Genomic DNA, 22,167 nt, shown 5'->3' on the forward strand with positions numbered 1-22,167 from the left:
GAAATGCAAGTCACAGCAGCAAAAGCATCTGCTTCCTCTAGTTCAAAGCTTTGGCAGCACTCTGTTTGATTCTTAAATTGGTCTTAGAATTTGTTTGGCAAGTGCGTGCTTTGTCATCTGTATTTTTATTTTTGGTTCATGTCACTCAGCAGCAGATCTTTGTTACATTCTTCCATTAAAAATGTACAAGTTTGCTTTGTTTTATAGCTTTGAATATCTCTGAGTTTGGATGGTTACCACCCTGAAAGCCTGGGGGGCAAATAGATATGAAGAAGATTTTAATTCATATCAGTGCAATGATTGATAGATGCAAAAATATCTCTCCTGCCTTCTCAAAGAAAACTTGAATGAATGAGTTGCATCGGTGTAGATGGTGATATTGAAAAAATAACACCTAGTCAAGAATAAATGTTTAAAGTGACTTTCACCTGGTTAGAAATACACTATGTACCTTTCAGCAAATCAAAACCATGACAGCCAGAAAGATGCGTGATGTGCAGGTTACTTTATTGAACATTATCTGCCGCATAAAGATCTTTCTCCGTTTCTCCAAGTCTCAGAGCTTTGTGCAAACAAAATATCTTGCTATTCTGTCTGTGTTGACTATATAGGCTCTATCTCTAATATTTGGGCTACACACTCTGTTTATGAGATAAGCCTCCTCCTGTTAGTTTGTCTGTGACTTAAGAAGCATCTCATCGTGACTTTAATTAGATGAGACTCTTGCAAATAACTTTCACATGAATGTTATTGTTGGAAGGCAGATATTTTCAGCAGTGCAAAAGACTTCAATAGGATTTTGAATTAGCACAAATGAGTTAAGTAGCGTAGCTCCAGCTCAAGATAGAAAAATCCCACTGAACTGAAATCACTTTGTGATCTTCAGCAAAAATTTAGTAATGGTAGAAGGATGCTTGTTGCTTTCTCCATTCAAAACACCATTTCACTTCTAAGAGTGGGGATTAGACCTAATGCCAAATCTGTTATTGGCTTGTACAGTCAGATAAGCAGAATATCTGTTATCATCTTCCATTGCTTTTATGTACACCTGTGCCCAGTCTGTGAATGCAGAGAGACTACCAACCAGTTGCAATGGCCACTGGGGAGTAAATTTTGTCCTTCTATTTAAGTGAAAGTTCATAATCTGTTGAGGTGTTGAATTTCCCAGGTGCTCCTGTGTAGCAGAAATGCAAGTCATGGCTTGAACCAGTGATGGAGCACCTGGTGGGAAGGCAGGGCCAACCCAGGGGAGCTCAGGTGCATGCAGTGAACCTGAGTGACCAGAAGGGGTGGAGCCAGGATCCACCCCTTCCCAGCCCTCATTTAAGGGTTGGCAGGGAAGGCAAGGGTATCTTGCTGGAGATCTTTGTGTATGTGAGGCCTTCTGAAGGTAAGCAGATTCTTTCCTTTGTTTCTGTGTTCAAGGCTGTCACCTTTGTGCATATCCTCGTTTGTTGCAGCTTAAAAGACTTTGCTACTTCGCTGCTATTGCTATGCTTTACATTGTGTTACAGTGTTGCATCCTGGGAGGAGAGAGTGTTCTAGAATTGTGTCCTCTGTAAACTCCGCTTTAAAGCTAGTACGGTTGTAGAAAAGTATATGAATATGACAGTGTACTTGATAAATGAAAAATGTAGTAAGGGGCTATACGTCTCACCACAGATGGAAAATTCTGTGAAAGATAATAAGTTTAGTTCTTGCAGAGTAAGTCAGAATGGGAACCTTACTGCCTTTAAGACATTTTGTGCTATTGAAGCACCGGTAGATACAACTTTATCTTGCTTCTTTTGTGGCTTCATGATAAATATTTTTAGTATTCATGCTTAGATACGCGTACTGTCAGATAGTAACTAAAATGCTTCAGAGGGTCCTGCAGGCATGTTTTTTTTCCCCATAATAATGAGGAAGAAGACACAGAAAGATTAAGTTGTTAGATCTGTCATTGCAAGCAAGCAATGCCCAGATTTACTCTTTTTCTTGTTTCCTAGACTTACAAGTAGAAAATCATGTACTATGCTAATAAACTTTTATTGATAACTTCTGTACATAAAATAATACATGACCACTGTGAAAGAAGATACGAAGTCTCATTAAGTCACCAATGGAAAGGGCTTTACTGGTCACCTAGCTCAAAATGACTGTATTAGTCACCTAATGTTCTGTTCTGAAGGTACCGGGAAAATTAGGACTTCAACAGAAGAACTGCTTCTGAAGTTTGGTTTCCTCTAGATGAGAAGTGCAGGACACTGATGTAGCTAACTTGCAGCATGCATACCAAAATATTTGCAATTGTTTATAAGGTCCGGTAACTTTTGTGACAAGACTATTTGCCCTCTCTTCTATCCCTGTAATCAGTATCATTGCCCTCCACAACCCACCTCTGAAAGAAAACAACCCAAAAAACAATATATCAAGAAATCGTAATTAAAGTGATGAAGTGAAATTCCTGGATGTAGATAACTGACCTAGCTTTGATTCTGATGCCAGATCATGCACATGGCTAATCATGAGAAGCTACATCTTCTCTGAGATATAATAAGGGCTATTGAACTCTAAAAATGTAATGTCACAAAAAAAGAATGTGTTTGTACTAATTCCTATTAGCTGTGATGTCAACACTATAAAAGCTTCCGTTCATGAAGCACTGTTTTACATCCTAGCTGTGAATGCAAAACAGTGCTTGTTAGAGAAAAGGGAGAATATCAAAATAGCATTTTGAAATAATTTGCTGAAAACATTTAGGGAATGCATTATCCATACATAACACTACTAGCATTATTAATTCTAGCCCAGTTTCTTAGCAAGAAAGTATCTCTTGAACTCTGTAAACTAGACTTCAGGATTGAAAAGCAAGAAGGCAGAATGGCTGAACTGCAAAGAAAAGGGAATTATTTAAAACTCATCTCAAAGCAGTGGCCTTTGTTGGAAATGGTAACACAGTTTACAGTGACCCTGAGTATAATACTTATGAATCAATAACTTGCATGTAGATCTTCTGAAGCGTTTTATACTGATGGCTGCTTGTGCTGGGGTCCTTTTAGTGCCTGTATCACCCTGGCTCAATTCTAGCTGGAGGTCACTGAAGAACTTACAATGCTGTGAACAGTCTAATTATTTCTTCAGTAAAATAATTTGAACAGAAGTTTCCTTACAGATTGTGGCCATTGCTTCCCTATTGGAATTCCTGGCTCTGGATAGGATATAAAACAAATCCTGAGCAGATCTTGATCATACTGCAAGGGTGGGGGAGAAATCCTTTTGCCCTTATCTGGGGCAGCAGGCAAGTTACCCTCTGTGATTTTGACAACTTGAAAGTGAGAGGGCAAGTCCAGCAGGTCAGGCCTTCAGTATGTACCTCAGAGGAGTGGTACCTTCCTTATGTGAACCCTAAGTTTTCCTTTAAAGATTTGTCAATGGAAGAATGACTCAAGCAACCTGCTTTCTTTCTGACTTCTTGTGGCTAGCCCTGCTGCAGTTTGCCACTGCTGGTCTGGCTTGCTGCTGATGCTAATTAGGGAGCAGCTGACAACTTACACTAAGATAATTGGAAAAGAATGAATCATCTTTTTCTTACCATTTGGGTAAGATTTTTTGCATTTTCATGAGCTGAAGAAAGAGGGGAATGAGCCCAATTACAGCTCTTGTAATTCTCTCACCTTTTGCTGAGCTGATTGTTAAGGAGTTACAGGTGCTGAAATAGCCAGTCAGCAGGAAACAAAGTACTGAAAAGGGTGTTATTTAAGTTGGCCCACTGCTACATAACTTACAAGTTAATCAGTATTTCAGAGTTCAAAAGAGAGGAAGGTCAACATGGATTCTGATAAAGTTTATCTCATCAATAAGCTCAGAGGCTGAGAGGGAAAATGATTTGGACATATTTAATTGAGCTGTAATTTCCAAAAAAATCAGTGTTAAGGGACTGCAGGTAATATGGAGCTGTGACTGGGAATGTGCAGTGGGTTACTTTGAGAAAAGATGTACAGGGTTGAATTGCAGGCAGTATGTTGTTATGATTCCTTGTTTTCATTTTCAGTATTCCTGCTGCCGTTCATGTGAATGGGCACAAATTCTTGTGGACATGCGCACATGCATGTAACACTGTTTTAACTGTGAAAGCAAGTATTTTGAGTTACATATTCAAAACTCTTAATTCCTTTTGAAATTATGTGGCTTATTTGATTCAGGTGAATTGAGTACTGTGTTTGAAATAAAAAATGATGAAAACTAAGGACTGATAAAGACAGGGATTTTTCCTGGTCTTCTCATTAATGTCCTTCTCCACCTGCAAGCTGTCCACCTTATTTGACTTACGATGTTGAGATTCAGATGCTGATTCACTCTTGGTTCAGAGTTTGTATATAGCAAGGGAAAAAGATTCTATCCTAACAGACAGACGATGTCTGGTTCAGCCTCAGAAGAGAACATAATTGAGAACTTTTGCTTATGTGCCCTAGGAAATAGGTAACTACGTGCATTGTGGCATTTTGCAAAGAGATACCTCTGGAGATGTCAGATAATGTGGAATGTGTGCTGGTTAATCTAGAGTTCAGAGATTTACCTAGAAAGACAGATATATAATAGAGACCTGCCTGGGTTGGGGGCGAGTGGTGAATGTAGGAAACTGATTTTTGAGACATAAACTGGTTCACATAGATTTTTTTGGCTGCATGTGGAAGCAGATGGGGAAAATGCAGTTCATTAGGAATATTGATATTGGCACCTAACATTGGAGGTACTGGCAAGTCTCTTCATAATTATACTGTACATCTCCAGGTTTCTCCTCATATTTTTTCAGAGCTGTATATTTTACAGCTAAATATGACATGATCAGCTAGTTGCTGAAATAAACTGAAGCAGATTTGGTAAGGCAAATACACTAGCTGTGATTTTAAATGCACTTACTCATCAGTAACTGACTGTCTCATACAAAAACATAGACTTTATTTTTATCTAGAGACAGATTCATTTCATGTAATGCTTGAATTTCTAGTGCTCAGCTAGTTGTCCCGGAGATGCAATGATCCAAAATAGGAGAGATAGATACATATTTTAGATGCTTGGTGGAAAATCTGTTGACTTTTCATTATTACTAAAAAAAAAAGTTTGAACTCATTCTTTGGAGTTGCATGGAAATTTGTCTAAATAAGGAAAACCATTTTCTCAACTCTTCAGTTTGCTGTCAGTCTATGGATAATGTTTGCCTTGGGGCTCATTTTTGCTGTTGCACTGTGAAGTTTTAGGATGGCCTGTGCATAACTGCCTTCAGGAGATGTTCTCTCCAAAGCTGCTCTTCCAGTTGAGTGCAGATAGAGGTTGATCTGTTCAGAAGCAATGTATTAGGCTGAATGCCAAACTCCTCCTATACCACATGGTGAAGCAGATGATCTTTGGACCAATTTATTTGGCATAGTTTCCTGCTGTGGCTGGGCTGAACCTGGGAATGTGCGGCATCCCCTGTGGGCTCCCACTCACAGGGGTGCTCTGGTGGTGACCACGCTGCTCATGCTGCTTGTGCTAGTGCCTCTTCTGCAGCACAATGGGAATCCTGGAGCTGTGATACCTAAATGGTTAACAAAAATACCAAGAATTTGTGTTGGTAGTCAGTAAATAAGACTCAGCTGGATCTCTCTGATCAGGAGGAGCTAAAAGTGTTTAAAAGCCGATCTTGGTTTCAGAAGTTTCCTGGCATCTCCCCTGTTTAGCTTCAGCCTGCCACAGCCTTCAGAGAAGACTTTTCTACCTACCAAGTATTTTCTACCTTTTTTTTTTTTGTTTCCTTATAGCTTCTTGATTTTCCTAAAGCCACAAAGTGTATTTTTTTTCCCTTGTTTTCTTCTGCTCAGAGAAAAAGGGGTCAACCCCCCCAGTAGGGGTCAGGGAACACCTGAGCTGATCTGCCTCCACCACAAGCAGGAATGGTAATAGAGCACAGCTGAGACACCTAAGTGTGCAATCTCTACCAGGTTTTGCACAGAACTGGGCACAGCTTTGAAAATCTGTCATGCAAGTGGAGACCAATACAGAGTAAGCAGAAAATATTAAAATTCCCTTCTGTAGTACAGCTGCCTAAAAAAGACAAAGCCGGGGTTTGTAAATTCCAAACTTGCTCTTAGTTTCCTATAAGAACTAATTTGAAGTAAAGTACATATACAGGCTAATTCCATGTGTTGCAAGGCTGTTGAAGATGCCTATGGGATATGAGCATATGTCATTTCTCTGAGATCAAAGGCCTTTCTGTAAATGTTCATTTTTCAAATTTTTCCATGTCTTCCAAGTAAAGAAACTGATTTCCCCCCCCCCCCCGTTCCTCTAATTTTAACAGAATTTAAATTCTGAAATCATGTCCAGTTCTCAAAATCAGTCGTGAAACTCCAACTACTTTACTGCTTGATGTTGAGAAGTATGCCTAGGGCATGCAGTAATCACATTCCATGGCTGCCACATCAGCAGCTCATGTTCCCTTTTGGAATAGGATCTCTATGTTGTACAGGTCCATCTTTTAAACCTGTACTAAATTCTCAACTAGAATACATATCTCCTGTGCAATATGTAGTGCTGTGCTGAATGAATCTTCATCTTTGTTAAAATTGAATGTGTGTGCGCATACAAGTTCATATAGTATAGCTGTTTATCAATCACCATCTCTCTTTTCTGGGCTGCTTTTTCTTTTTTTTTTTCATCTTCCCTTAGGAATTGCTTTTGAAGGTATTTTGATTAGTTATGTAATTAGCCACTTGTACAGTTAAAAGCAAACTTTCAGGTCACATACTGTATGTTTACTCTTTGGCTTAGGAGAGCTTCATTCAGAAGAAATTGCTATTGTTTCTTTGCCTTCCCATGGGAAAGCTTTCATTTTGGAAACCATTCAATAAATGTAAGGTATGCAAAGAATACTGTAAAGACTGTTCTTGAGTTTGCCAGACTTTTTTTTTTTATAGGCAGTAGTTACCAATTACTTTCTTCTGCATAAGGGCAGAGATTTTTTTCTTATGAATTCTGCTGTGGGCTGATCTTTGATTTCTTGGTGATGCTTGAAAATGAAAACCTGTGTCAGTGTCCTCCCTCTCCTTCCTTCTCCTCCACCCTGTGCTCTGCAGTAGCTTTAAAAAAAAAAAAGGGTAAGATGGCTTACCTTAAATGATCCCTAGTGATTACCTCAAATATTCTTGACAAAAAACTTAACATCCACAAATACAATGACATAATTTTCTGAGTTGTTAAATTTTTATGCTTGAGTCTGTGATATCTCTTTCAGTTTTGGTGGAATGCACGTATATTTCAATCCTAGAGAACTTTTTATGATTAGAAAATCACCAGAGATCTATGCTCATGAAGAACGTGACATTATTTTTCATCAGGAAAATGCTCTTTAGATGTCTTTCCCAAAGTGATCACTGCATTCAGTGCTTCAGGAATCATTTTTCTGAATGTGTCATAGCATAATAATCCCATCCTTCTTTGGTTACAAATTTAACAAAAATACACTGAATATATCCTATCCTAAAATAGATTCAAATCTATTGCTGAAATCTGTGGCTTTCACAGGAGTATATGGCAAGGCTAAACATCTGGTGATTGATCGCTTTCACATTCCCAGTACTTACAAACCTGCCCTCACAGAATGAGCAAGGTAATGTGTGACACAAAGCCAGCAATGATAATTTTAGCAACCTGATATTTTGCAGTTCATAGGCAACATTTGGCCAATTGTTTAGAGCAGCTCTCCTGTTGTTTATTACTATTATTATTATTTTTAAACAGGGTTATCGGTTTTGGCAAACAATTTTACTTGTTCAGTTGTTCTCAAGTGATGTCTCTGGTGTTACGGATGGAGTTTCCTTTACAAAAATTACAAAGAGAATAATATGGTTTCAGTTATGTACTAGTCGTGACTCTGAGAGCCACCATGTTCACACTGTTAGTGAACAACTAAGTATAATGCATCAAGTGCATTCATGGTTTTATTGGGGCAGCGTGTGCATCTGCAACCGAGAAAAGAGCCCCAAACCCTTCATTCACAGTAAGACCGGTCTGGTTGTTCATTTGTATAGCAGCAAAGCCTTTAATGGTGACTGAAGGATTAATCTACTTCATGAAATGTATAATTGCAGATCAAGGGGATGTGTAAACTTTCTGGATCGCTTTGGTTCTAGGATGTATTTCTCAATTATTTAATCTCATGTTGTTATAGTGATAAGGTACTTCCTAATGAAAATTCTGAACATACCTCATGAAGATAATTTTTGAACTCTTGAGCAATGGAGATATGTACCTTTCATCTGAAAATAGATGTTTTTTTAGGCAACCGTGTGTTAGGTTTGTAGGGAGAAGTGCTTGATTTCTAATTGGCAAAAATAGAATTCCTTGTAAAATACAATGGATTGTTACATAATTGTAATATAAGTGAATTATGTTTATCACCTAATTTTTTTGGTAAATTTCAATCTTTTAAAATTCAGTTATGCTGTATGGATGATGGAAAACCAACAGAAACTCCAATTGCTTTGTTGTTCGGTAGAATAAAAATTTCTCAAAGTTATCCTATTGGTGTAATAAACTGTAGCACAAAAATAAGTCTTGTGATAACATCTATTGTAAAACACAAATTCCATCATATGCTGTGTCTTATATCTTGTCTGTCAATATAACTGCAATCTGAATCAAAGCACTTCTTCAACATAGCGGGCAGTGTTTCCAGACTACACCATGATGGTTTGGCTGCAAGAGGTTGTCATGAGGCAGCACTTGGGCACTCGTTATGTAAGCTCTTTTCTATTTAAAGTCTTGAAGCTCTGCGTAACTCTCATACATGCGGTGACCTTTCCCTCTGTTGTTGTGTCCCAGCAACTGAACTTTGACAGACTGCATGGGACACCTCTGCTTGCTTGCTATTTTGCCTTTTCTTCCTGTATGCATTAGAAAACACTCCGAAGAGTTGCCTGTGTTCTCAGGAAGGAAATTTGTTCCTGAGCGGCCACAGTTCATCTTCTGTATTTGAGTTGCTGAAGATGGCTGACATACAGCAACTGTGGTGGATGCTCCAAAAGCAATGCCTCTTATTTTATTATGTTGGCTCATGACATCAGAGGCAGATATCGGTGATGATAGAAGTTGAACCTTCCCGCCGATATTCATTTAATTATGTTGCCATGTGACAGATGGCAGCAGAGGGACAGACTGATGTCTGACATGGGAGCGTGTATGAATCTAAGGTGTGGAACTGAATTCCTCCATGTGAAAAAAATGGCACCCACTGACATCCATCAATGCTTGCTGAGTGTTTATGGAGACCAAGCAGTGGATGGTGTGTTTCAGTAGCTGTGAGTGAGATTTTTAAGAGCACGGCATGCAGGCTCTTGTTCATTGCTGGTAAAAATGCATAACTAATGGTCATGACTGTTGAAAAATTGTATTCTGTAGCTGAGAATTTGCTCTATCAAACAGTGTTATTGTGGTCTTTTTATGTGCTGTAGTTTCTGTGGAAATAAATCGGAGGCATTACATTCAGGGTTATGCATGTACCCTGTGCTACATGTGATTCATGTTCTCTTTAGCTTACATGAAAGCAGTCATTTGTACAGACACTGGAAGCATGCTTCTCATGGATAGTTTTGCTGTATATCATTCTATTCTCTGTTTTAAACTGAAGCACTTTGATGTTTGCAGTGAAACTGGTCAGTGGTTTTGAAAGACTTATGATCTCCTGTATTCTTGACCTTCGTTAACCTGACCTGTTTTCACATAGGAGGAAATGTAATTGCTGCTGATATCCTGGGAAAGCCATTGTATCTGTCATTGTCTTGAAGACCTTTTGTCTATGTTGATTAATCAACCTAAACACCTTGGCCAGCAGTTTTGGAAAGTGCAGGATAAGGTTAACTTGGAGTAGCTAATCATGTGCATCAGGTACTTAGCCAGGCTGCAGTGTCTCTCTTCCTTATCCAACTGCTCTGTTCACACCTTCAGTCATGACTGCATTTCGCGTTGCTCCTGGTTTGAATTGCGTAGTCATACTGAAGCACCTCCTGCTTTGTCTTTTCACTAGGGCAGAAAGAACTGCAAGCCTGGGAGGAAAATAAAGCTGAGGTATAATGAAGGTGTGGGTGTTTGTACATATAGAGGAGCTACTCCATATCGAATGACCCTGAGGGGAAAGCTAACCATTCCCAGGCAGAGGTGTGGTGGGAATTCAGATAAAGACTTGTATATAGCCTGCAGGAAGAAAAACTTAGAGTAAGATCCAGACTATCTAAATGCATTGCAATCTTGCAGCCTCTAGCTCTGGGACAGGCTCCCAACTCTGTAAGCTGGGACTGAGTTTTGCATCCAGGCAGACCCCTGGGGAACCATCAGGGAAGGGGCTCTTTATTTGACAGAGGCTGCATCGTCATGTGTAGGTGTCCTCTCCCCAAGAATATTCTGATTATGCTTATTTTCTTAACTGTTTGTACATGCTGGTCTTTCCTGTTTGTGTGCATGTTTCAATGACTACCAGAGAAATCAGGTCTTATTGCCTTAAAAATCTGTGCTTCAGGATTCACTAGCGATACTTTGATCTTCCCCTCATGTCCAAAGAGAGGAGATAGAGCCTTGGAATGAATTTCTGTTAATGGCAGCTCTATGAATTGACTGGAGGTATTCAATTAGTCTGAGGATATCCATATTTTGAGGAAAAGAGAACAGGCTGCCTCCTCTCACCCACTGTTGCTGTTATAGAATAGAATGTTTTGCTTTCATCGTGACTTAAACAAATAAATAGACAATACATCCCTGAAATACTCCAGATACTTAGAACCACGTTGTAATGCAGTAGTTAAGGAGGTGGGGCAATAGCAATTGTTTCTCCTGCTTCCTATTAAGCTAATTGTTACCAGTCCTCACAGGATCTTATTATCTGTAGGTGGGGCAGGGACAGAAATGTCTGAACAGACTTCTTTGGCGATTGCATTTGTATATTGTTAGGAACAGGAGCTGCTCACACAGATCTGGCCGGTCTTAATCGGTATCTTATCATCAGGTTCCAAAGTATTGGCCGGTATGAAACACTGCACGGTTTTATGAATGGAGCTGCATAATGAACTTGGTTGTTTGAGTCTGAGAAATGATGCGAAGCTGCTGAACTGGAATTACAATAATCCAGAGTGTGCATGGAGTTTCCTGGTCTGACTAACAGTGAGGTTCATTGTAATAGGATGTACAAAACTTGGGTCAACAATTTTATCTCTAGCATAGTAGAAGAGATTCAGCAATCCATTTGCCTAACAAAAAATTGATTGATGAATGAAATCAAATACTAATGTATAGTTTGAGGGGATGTTTTTTTAGCAGATGGAAGGTCATAGTTCAAATCTTTGGAATTGAGCAGGGAGAGGGAAATGAGTTTGAACTTCTGCAGTGCAAATAATGACCAAGTAGGGGGTCTTGGGGTTGAGGCATGCGCAATTCTTCCTCGTTAGTCTGTTTTACTGCAAGTAATTTCTTATGGAAGAAACAGTGAATTTTTTAAGAAAGTGCGTATGCCTTTTTACTATGATGCTCATTAAGAGGTTGCAAATTCTAACCTTCTTTCTCCAAACCCACACATTTTAAGTAGATCAGTATCAACAATAGGAAATAGAATTGCTTTCCTTCTCAGTATCCATTTTTCAGAGTGCTTGAGAACATCAGTTCTGAAACTACTGTGCTGAGCAGAATTATTCCTTGTTCTAAAGGTTAAAAAGTACAATCAATAGAAATTTAGTTGGGATTAGTGTTTGCTGCGGACAGACGTAGAAGAGTCACTCTGGTTTTTGCTAGTATAGTTGCAATGGGAAAACATAGGGAAATGAACAAATTTGGCTAAGATGCAGGTCCCCAAAGTTTCAGATCTGATTGTTTAGAAGGGAGGCTTAAGAGTGGATTTCCTCAGGCCTGGGTGAGTGTTTACATCTCAGAACTGACGAGTGCACCAAGCAGCTCTGTTGTTCAGTAGTGCCAATCAAACATTTCATTTTCTCTGCTTTCCTTACAATGGAATGCAAATATATCTTTTGTGAAATGTGACCTTTGCACAAATACTTTGAACTTTGTTTTACCAGAAGAAAATAATATATTTAATTTTTTTAGTCGAACTGATTTTATTTGTTTACTGGGAGATCTACTACACCAAAATGATTAACATTTCATGAAGCCTCATTTGCTACATCAATGTGCCATACAAGTTCAACTTCTTTAGATTAAGGACATGTTCCCATAATAAATTGAAGACTTATTATTAATTTGTTATGATTATTAATTGTAGATGATGTTGTTGTTATTATCATCAATGCATTTCCGTGACGCATTAGTTGAAACTTGCAGGACTTAAAGAAGTCCAAAGTGTGGCTTTTATTTATTCAGATAGCGCAATGTATATCTGAAGTGTTGAAATTCAGATGTCTACATTTAGGAGTTCTTTGACATACAAATGGATGTGCGGAGTTGGAGCAGAGGTGCATCTAGTGAAGTAACCAATCTCCTAATGCATGCTTAGGAAAGAGAAAAAGAACAAGGTAAATGTAATAACAATACTATTTCAGAACACGCTCCTGAGCCAGAGAAACAAGAAATATTTGAATTTCTTTCACAAATCTTTCCACACATTTTTTCCATGTGTGCAAAACCTTTTACTTCAGTAATGTCCTATGGTAAGGAATTCCCCAGCTTAAACACTATGTGAAGAAATATCTGCTTTTATTCACCTTTAACTTGCCACCTGCACGTTTCATTTGTCGTTCCTACTTCTTGTATTGGTAGCTCCAGGGAGCCATCATTTCCTCTTTGCCTCTTCTGTGCCAGTCATGATTTCAGAGATCTTAATGACCTGTTCCTCACAACTACCTGTTTCCCAGGCTTGAGGACTGCTAGACTGTTATGTTATTCATTGTGTGGAAGCTGTTCCACACCCTTGATCATGATCATTACTTTTCTTTTTCCATTCTACATTATATAAGATGGAGAAATGAACATTACAGTATTTGACCTGTCAGTTTTGGCTGGGAGACTGTTCAGCAGAGAATTTTGTTTCTTTCCTAATATGTGCTGCCTGTTATGGTGGTGGTGTGTTGTTTTCTGATTATATCAGTAGAATTCTAGTGCCTCAATTGTGACTGACGTGCTGTAATGTATTCATTATCATTTGGTGAGTTCTTCCTACTGTTTACCCAAAATAACCTTGTTTCCTGTTCCAGCTTCCTCTACTAATAATCCACACACCTGCACTTGGCCAGGCTACTGACAGAAATGACCAGTGCCATTGTGAACTTTGGTGTTTCCTGATCTGAAGTGTTTATGTAGAAGCTAGAACAAATGCCTAAACCTGTGGGACTAACATGTCATGTCAAACATTGCATGGCTTTTTTAGCTTTCCCTTCCTATATTCCATTCCTTGCTATGTTATACTTCCAAGTTGTCTAGAGCAGAAATCTTTTCTCATATCATAGCCCTTCAGCCAAAAATAATAAAATATAATGTACAAGAATAATTAAGATGCACTAATACAATCCTGAAACAAGATAATAAATATCATTTTGTAACTAAAAAGATGAAATAAACACTGTATATGTGCCGTCTATTTTGCTTGCTGATATAGACAATTTTTGGTCTTCCTAATCTTGTTGAGAGTGCTGTGAGTAGGAGAACCATCAATCATTATCACCTTGGCCTTTTTGCTCAGGTCAATACCGAAAGCTGCTTTCACAGTTAATGTGGATGTTTGCCAATGGGAACTGGCTTAGACCCCCAAACTTGCTTTACGTAACTCATTGAGTATCTATGCCAGCTACCAGGATCTTGACATCAGGTTAGACATTAAAGGATCTATTGTCCATGCAAATCTCATGATGAAAAGTTATTTCTTTATGATATAATATGGCAATTGCTCTTGTGAACTATAGCAAATGTACTTGTTTCCCTTTGAGAAACGTGTCTTGCAAGCAGCATTCCTGTTCTTAGATAAAAACCTACAAATGTGCCTTGCAGAAATAATTGTGCTATGTAATTGGATTCTATTACTAACTCTATTAGATTTGCATCTCTTTGAGAGTAGACTTAACCTAAATGAGGAACTGCACCAGATTCAAATCTATGAGTTAGGAACGAATCAGTTAGGAACGTTTTTAGACCACAGGGAGGAGGGAGAGTGTTACCTTTGCAAACAACTACTTGCTTGATCTCTCTGGATCTTGCTGCCTCTCCCTTTCCTATAAAACCAGATTGTTCTCTGAAATGTGGTTATGTGTTTTTGCTGCAGGCAGCAGGCTGAGTTACAAGTAAATTGCTGCTTTCTTCCATACCTATCTTTTAGATGAGTTCATATATTTGAGTATATTAAAATAAACAATGGAGACTATTAGTGGAAGACAGGAAGGATGGTGGAGGGAAATTGCACAGGAAAGCTTTGCTGCTTTTTTCCCTTCCCCCTCTATGGCACAAGAGATGTAAAGAGCAAAGCACTAGGTAAGTGGTGACAATCTTGATATCAGGTGGACAGTGGCTAGCTTGTTATTGAAAATTCTCACTGCAATTAATAACATTCTTTCCATGCAAGAGGGTATTCTCTACTAGTGAGATAGTCCTAGATAGATCTCCATGATTTGTATGCCTTTCAACTTTCTGGGGAGGAAACTTGTTTAGAATATGTTTTTTAGGAAAAAAGTCAAAAAATCGCTAGCCTCTTTCAGACACCATTAAAATGAGTTTTTCTTGAGTGGTCTTTGCTTTTTCTCTGGGCTAACATCCTGCACAAATTGTTGAATTTAATTCTTATTAATTTTAAAACCCAAAACATTCCTTAGTTTCATTCTCCCATCTGTAGCTGTGATAGTCTGAAGTAAGAGTTTAAAACAGGCAACAATTTGATAAAGGCATTGTTATTAAAATAGATTCTTAGAGTCTCCTAAGTAAGCAATGCATTTCACATACCATACCATTAAAAAAAAAAAAAAAACACTTTAAAATATCAGCTGTTTTCTAAGCAGCTTCCTACTTATGATGAAAGAATCTTCCAAACAGTAATAACTTTTCACAAAGGTTCTTTGGAAGGAAGAAGGTTGTGTGAGTATTGAACATGACACTTCTGTGTTCAGCCATAAGATTTTCTTTCACCCAGAAGTTCTTTCAGTAATGTGGGGAATTTGAGGAGAGTTAAATTGTAAGTAGATAAATAATAATAGTATGATGCAAATAGAGGCTGATGGCAATTTTCTGAATTCAGAGTGAAAAACAGTGATGATGTTGCAGAACATTTACTGAAAGTCTTGCACTAATCTGCTTGCAGGGTTTTGTTGCAGTGGGCCACCTGGTAGCTATGCTTTTACTGCAGAATCATTTGTACTGGTATCCCACATTTAGCAATGTACTTGTCAGGATAAAAATTGTTTGCCGTCAAGCTGCACAGACTAACTATGATCATGTAGAGCTACTAAGAGGGAATAAGTTTTCACTGACAGATAAGATACTAGTTCTTAGCTTGGAGAGATTATTACTTTTCACTTAAGGAGTTTTCTGATCTTTGAAATGTTCTGGGAAGGAGGAAAGCAGATGAACTGGAATACCATGGTCTAAGCCCAATCAAACCTAGCATCCATCCAAAAAAATCCTACAGATGTAGAAGTGCAACTGTCAACAGTTAGTTTAGTTTAGTAAGTTGTTCAGGTAATGAAATCAGAAACAAGCTTAGGTAGCAATTACAAACAAACGTCATCTCTTGTTCTTATTTCTGTCTCACTAGCACACCATTTTGACTAAAACCAATGTGATTGAACATTTCCCTGTTGTCTGGCTAGTAGTTGTTTTATGGGGGTGCAGAGTAGGGTTCATTAATACAGACTTGCACGTGTGCTCTCTTGTGCCAAAGGTCGTAGTCCTGTTTATTTTTTTTCAGAGCAACATGGAAACTTTGACAAGGTGTCTGCTTACTTATGTCTGTTGGAGAGAGCAGGGGCGATTAGCAAAATCTACTGCAACTTCATAAGCCTGATGCAGGTCAATGGCAAACTGGCTAATGTCCCTTCTCCCTGGTAGCCAGGAGGAAGCACTTTGTCAAAAGTGGCAGGGTACACTAAGTGGTCAGTCCGGATAGCCTTTGTCCAGCAAAACCCATACATATGGAAACAGCCTCTTGATTGCCTTTAGGGACCTATTTAAATGAAACCTGCAGGTAATAGTTTCTAGTCATAAAGGAGCCTTACATTCAAATTCATTTTTCTACTCTGTGTTACAGTAGCTGAAGTTTATTCATGCTGTTCTTTAGGCACCCAGAGGAATTAAACCTGCATAGCCAATATTTTACTGCAGTTATGTATCTCTTATTTATGCTTTCTGTTCTGATGAAGTTTTCCACAAATATATTGGGGGGAAAAAATACTGAAGCAATTCTACTGTGCAATCTTCTTTCCTGGCTTAATTAAAAAAAAAAAAAAACAACCGCAAAACAAGCACAAGGGAAACCCCACCAACCTCCAATACTTTGATGTTAGGTTGTGAAAAATGTGGCTGATCTTGATACTTAATTCAAAGAAATACTCCCAGTATAAAAGATTGAAGGAGCTTCATCTTCACTAGTTATATAAAAGGAAAAGAGGCCATGATGTATAAGTGGGGAAAACAAACAAAAAAACCACCAGAATGCTTTTATATCCAACAGGGAAACAGGGATAAATGGCTTATTTTGAATAGCTTTACATGCATGTATGGTGATAAATGCAGAGACTAGGTGATATGTGCTATGGAAGTAACACTGTTCAAGTAGCCCTAAGTTCGTAACTGTTCTATGAATTATCATTGGTATTTTAAGTTTCCTAATTCTCTGTCTAAAAATGATGATTCTGGATATTTTACTGCTGTTTGCAGGTAGTCTCTCTTATCATAACTCTTACTCCAAGAGTTCTCAGTCTTGAAGTACAAAAGTCAGTGACAGCTCATATGGGCACAGCAGAAATGATTTGCTCAGGTGTTTTGGACAGTGAAAACTTGTTTTGCAGAGTAATGAAGCACAAGTGATACAGCAGTTACATTTCTTGCTGATAGATAACTTTCATACACCTTGTTTGATTGCCTTTTTCCCTCAGATTGAGTTTCTAGTAAAGGTGTATGATGCACTGTGCCAGGACTTGCCTTCATGGTTGACAATTTTGTTAGTTCAAGCAGTCAGAATAGGCAGTGTTACTTGACAGCCTTAAAAACTTACTGCATCCATAGCTAAGTGTCATGTATGTTCTTGAAGTGGTTTTTTGGATCATGAATGAACATGAGTAGGTCTCTGCATGTGCCTTGTTTACTAGGAAGTATGGCCACAGCCACCTTCAGTTACACCAAAGGTTAGAGATGATGCATTGGGGAGACCTATGTCAGAGTTTGAAATTTTTGCTCTTATTTAATGCTTGAAAGTTGGTATTTATTAGGCACCCAGTAATTCTTTCTGAAAAACTCTGTTAGTTCTTCTGTCTGAAATTACCATGTTATGGTAAAAAAAAAAAGTAAATGATATTCAAATTCAAGAAGATGATTGTTAGAAACTTGCATAGAGATGCTATTTACTGAGTTCTAGACGTGTAAACTTGTGTAAAGATCTGTTCTGTAGCATGAATTGAAGCCACAGAGATTGATGGCTGGATTTCTAGGCTGAATGTCCAACATTTCTCTGCATTTCAGGCCTGGGAAGCCTGGGGAAGAGAATCATGTAAATGTGCCATGAAGCATCTCTGCCTGCAGTTGCATTTAGCTGGAAGTGTTGCACAGTCATAGCAGGGGGTTTAGTAATACAGTGGTAAAGTGTCCTCAGTACCTAAGGAGAAAAATTAGAAAAAGCCTGTTGCTGTTAAAATCATTTCCATGCACCGATGGTTTATAACTTGAACAGTGAATCCCATTTAGCTTTCTGGACATTAGGGATACAGTAAAAAGTTTGAACCTGTGGTACACTTGTATTCCCTGGATAAACTTCCCACCTTCAGTAGATCTTGAAGAAGGCATAAAGCCTTTTCTGGGTTCTCAGTCAGGATTTACGTGAAACTGAAATGGAGCATAGACCATAGATTGGCGTAGATATAATAATGATTTTCATATGTAGTAGTACACTGTATGTAAATATGGATAAAGCTTTGCAGTTTGAGGTGTTAATGTCTGTGAGGCTATGGTTTGCATATCTGAAAGTCATGGGGACATATGATACAAATAGCCGCCTGAAAGATAGAAGAGAGTGCATCCTGTGGGGCTTTCTACCAAATCCTTAACAGCAAAAATAACCTTAAGTAACTTTATTTTACCGTTCAAAAGAATAGAGCCTACTGATTCTATTTACTAGACCATCTTGTTAGTCAACTGTACAAAAATTATATGAAGAACAAACATACAAGTCAATTATTAAAGGAAAAGGTTACACCCTTTTAAGGCATTTTTTCAGCCAGGAACTCTCTCCATAGTAAATATAAACACTGAAAAATGACAACGGTTGTCCCCTTCCCTTTAAACTCCCACAGAGAGGAAAGCATGGGTGTTTTTCAAGGGCCTCTTCCTTTCCTGCCTCATTAGGTTCCTTGACAGAGGTGAAAATTAGCCTTGCATGAGAGAATTTAGAAATGTGGCAAGTTTTGCGCTATTACTTCGCATCAAGGTGAAATCACATCAGACACCTGACTTCCTCAGCATGGTATAGGGGATATGAAAGTTGCTGGCCTGTTTGGCACAAGACCGGTGCTATGTAGAAACTTGCGATCTCTGTGAAGTGCTCTGAAACTACTTCTGAGTTCCACTCTTTCCAATGGATTGAGGGAGTGCTTACCATGAGGTTATTGCAAAACCCTGAGAAATATTTTTGGTAGCTGAGTCTCTGGCACCAGTAGAGAATTCAGCTCATTTTTTTCAGAATGCCGGCTCATGTTACAGTGGAACGGGTTTAAAATATCTATCTGTCCCTGCTTTTATTTTACAAACCCTCAACGATTTAGCCTGCCCATGCATTGTGGTCTAAGTCATTGTGTGTTTTGGATTGTCTGAATTTTTTTTTAAAGTACGCTATTTATGTGATTTAGGATTTTTATGGCATGCATACTGATTGTTTAAAAAAAAAAAAAATCCATCAGATATTACCCAGTAGGCTAGAATGGCTCCTTCAGGGCTGTTATGGTCCTTCAGGTAAATACATACTTTGGAATGCATACTAATGTCAAAAAACATGAGTTATTTACCCAAGAGATGCTGTTCCAGTATACTACGCAAATATGTATCTAAATTTTTTTAACAGCTGATATTTCATTTTTTCATACTGGGAAGGCTATATCAATTTTGAGAAAGCTGCCATGACTATTTATTGGAAAAATATACACACTTTCAAAACTAACACATGTGCCAAGCTGCTAAACTGTTTGCTGTTACTAATATGCATTTATACAGCACTGTAATGTTGCATGTAACAACCTCTAGAACCAGGTTCCTAATAAGCCCCTATATTACTGAAGTCTTACATACTGCCGGCTTTGTTTTACTGGTAATTGAGCAGATGGATTGCTGTCACTCACTCCCAAGCACTTTGAGTCTTCAGGCTAGCACGGTGTCCCCGTGTTCATTCCTCAGTGCTGCCGAAGTCTTCATGGGAGATCAGATACAATATAAATAAATAGTGTGCATAGTATAAACAGTGTGTTTTCTGCACATTAACCACTTCATCCCTGCATCTTAATTGTTTACACTTTGTTTTGCTTTCCAGCTGAGTAGTCTGTGGTATCGAGAGATTTTGCCTTGTCCAAGTTTCACCAGCAAGCCCTGGTGTGGAGATGGAAGGTGCTGTTTTCTCACAGTAAAACTTCCTGGGCTTTCTGTACATATTGTCTCATCTCCTACTGATTTAAAACTAAACATGCAAGTAATCAGACAACAGATGACTTTCGGAGCACATCACCAAACAGAACTTCAAAAAACATTCTTTGAAAGCATCTGAAATTCAGCATTTATATGGAGTGAAGCATTTGAACGTGCCCTCTGAATTTAGATGACTTTTTTTTGAACATATTCAATCTACATTTTGGTGGCACTCACTGAGGTACCTTTGAGTGTGGACCCTGTAACCTTTTCTCCTTGATTTTTACTGCCACCTCTCTGCTCTGATTTCTCAATAAAATAAATCCAGCTATGGCAGTGGAGGGAGGGAGGGGAAGAGTCCACGGCAAGTGTCATGAAGCAGCTTTTTCCAAAGGAATGCCAACAGCGTGGCCATGTTAAATTATATAGCACTAAATCCAGAAGATCATTTAAAATGGTGTGAAAATTCCTTTGTTGTGCAGTTATCTTTACAATGTAGTAATATCTGTTGATGGCGGAAGTGTGACTTTAATTCATGTGCCAACCATGGACTCCAATGATGATAATACTACACTCATAAAACCCAATTGCTGTGTGCATGTTCAGATCAAGTAAAGCAGATCAGCAGATAGGATTGTGATTATAGCCCGAACCACAAAAGGAAAAAAAAAAACCTGATATTTGGAGTAAAAATTGAGGGTAATGGCACTACTATGCAACATGTTCAAAGTGTCATTACAAGCTGGTAATTTATGTTTTGCATGCTAACTGGACTGCCTTTCTTGTGTGTGTTAGTTTGAACGACAATGCATTTTTTCATATGGGAGGAAGCAGAAAAATAATAGAGTGAAATTAACCAATCAAAATCATGGTAAATAAAAGTCTCCCTCTCTTTCTTTCTTTTTAAGACTCAAGAGGCAGCTGGCACTTTCAGGCTTTGTTATACTGAGGAAAGAGAACAGCAAACTGCATGCAGTATAGAGTCAGTCTCATTGAAACTAATGGCATGAATGATCTCACACTATTGTAGTAAGACGGAGATTTACTGTTCTTAGTAGAGAACCCATATTATGGAGAAAAGCATCGATCTACTTCCACATTTTATTCACATGAACGACAAACAAGTTATTCACTACTATGCAGTCACATTCAATCCCTTAGTGTCTAAGTCACAATGCCTTCCAAGTCCCTCACACTTTACAGCTGTGCAGAGCACCTAGCCAATAACTACTTGTTTCCACTTTACAGCCAACAGAGAAGGTTTATTAGCAGCTCTTACTTGACCTGTTTGTAGTTGCAACTTGTGCTTGCTGGACAATTTTAGTCCTAACCTTTGATTCCTACAATAACAGATCTGCTAATGCGCTATCTTCTCCCCTAACCTGTTTTTTTTTTTTTTTTTTTTTCTGGGCGTTATTCAGGTGGGGAGAGTTGCAACTACGTTGCCGGTTTCACTTTTTTTGATCAGGTTATGAAACTTCTGTGGCCTAGATGTTCTGCTTCCAAAATCCCATTGTCTAAAGAGAGGAAAGGCAACAAGAGGTATTTCGTTCAATATGGGTGCTTTGCTTTGGACCTCCATACTGACTAACCTCACCTGATAGAGGTAAAAAGAAAGGAAATATCTAAAACTTTGCTATTGTAAAAAAAAAAAAAAAAAAAAAAAAAAAAACCAACCTCAAAACTCTGTGTTACATTTGTAGCATTAAAAGAAAGTAAATGATGGTAAATTGTTTTACTTCTGTTTATATTTTGTCATTATTGAAGAGAGACTAAATCACTGTGGGGAAAAATAGTTGAAAAGGACATAGATAAGCCACATGCAGAATACATTTGTGCTATAATTTCTTGGTTCACTACTTTGCAGTACAGCATCTGTGCAAGTCCTTAGCCATAAGAGGATGCTGTTAGTACACGAGCTTTGAGTGATTCAGAGCTCCAGTCACCATCCTCCTTTTCCTCATTTCCAGTGTAGCCTAAAGTATGGCAGACTGACCATCTGAATATCTGTGTATCATTACCTTTCCTGATTATCCTAATTGTCATTTGGGAAACATGATGTTGATCTATAGAGCACCTTTACATAGCTTAGTCACCTCTGAGCCCTCCTTCTTAGTCCTGCTAACCTGTACTTCAGTTGATATCATTGTAGCATCAATTATATAAGAGTACATAGTGGTATTTTTTAATAAATAGTTGCACGTTTCTTAGTGGCACATTTTCTGTAATTTCTAAATATACTTGGGCAAAAACCAATTGCAGAAAACTATCATTTTCTAAAATTAAGCCACGTGAATTCTACAGCTTGTGGTTATCATGTAATTCATGTTTACTCTTCACTTTCAGGTCAGT

General features: G+C 38.3%; 2 long non-coding RNA genes across 5 annotated transcripts in view; both read left to right on the forward strand.

The window, feature by feature from the left end:
* The window catches only part of LOC110401822, a 247,983-nt gene that overhangs the window by 18,313 nt on the left and 207,503 nt on the right, over positions 1 to 22,167 (forward strand). The gene's annotated exons all lie outside the window — the stretch shown is intronic.
* Positions 1,352 to 13,580, forward strand: LOC110401823. Its single transcript, XR_002440639.1, has 3 exons — positions 1,352 to 1,390; positions 12,428 to 12,530; positions 13,209 to 13,580. It is a non-coding gene; the product is annotated as an uncharacterized LOC110401823 (long non-coding RNA).

The sequence above is a fragment of the Numida meleagris genome, chromosome 6 (assembly GCF_002078875.1).
Source record: "Numida meleagris isolate 19003 breed g44 Domestic line chromosome 6, NumMel1.0, whole genome shotgun sequence".
Lineage (NCBI taxonomy): Eukaryota > Metazoa > Chordata > Aves > Galliformes > Numididae > Numida > Numida meleagris.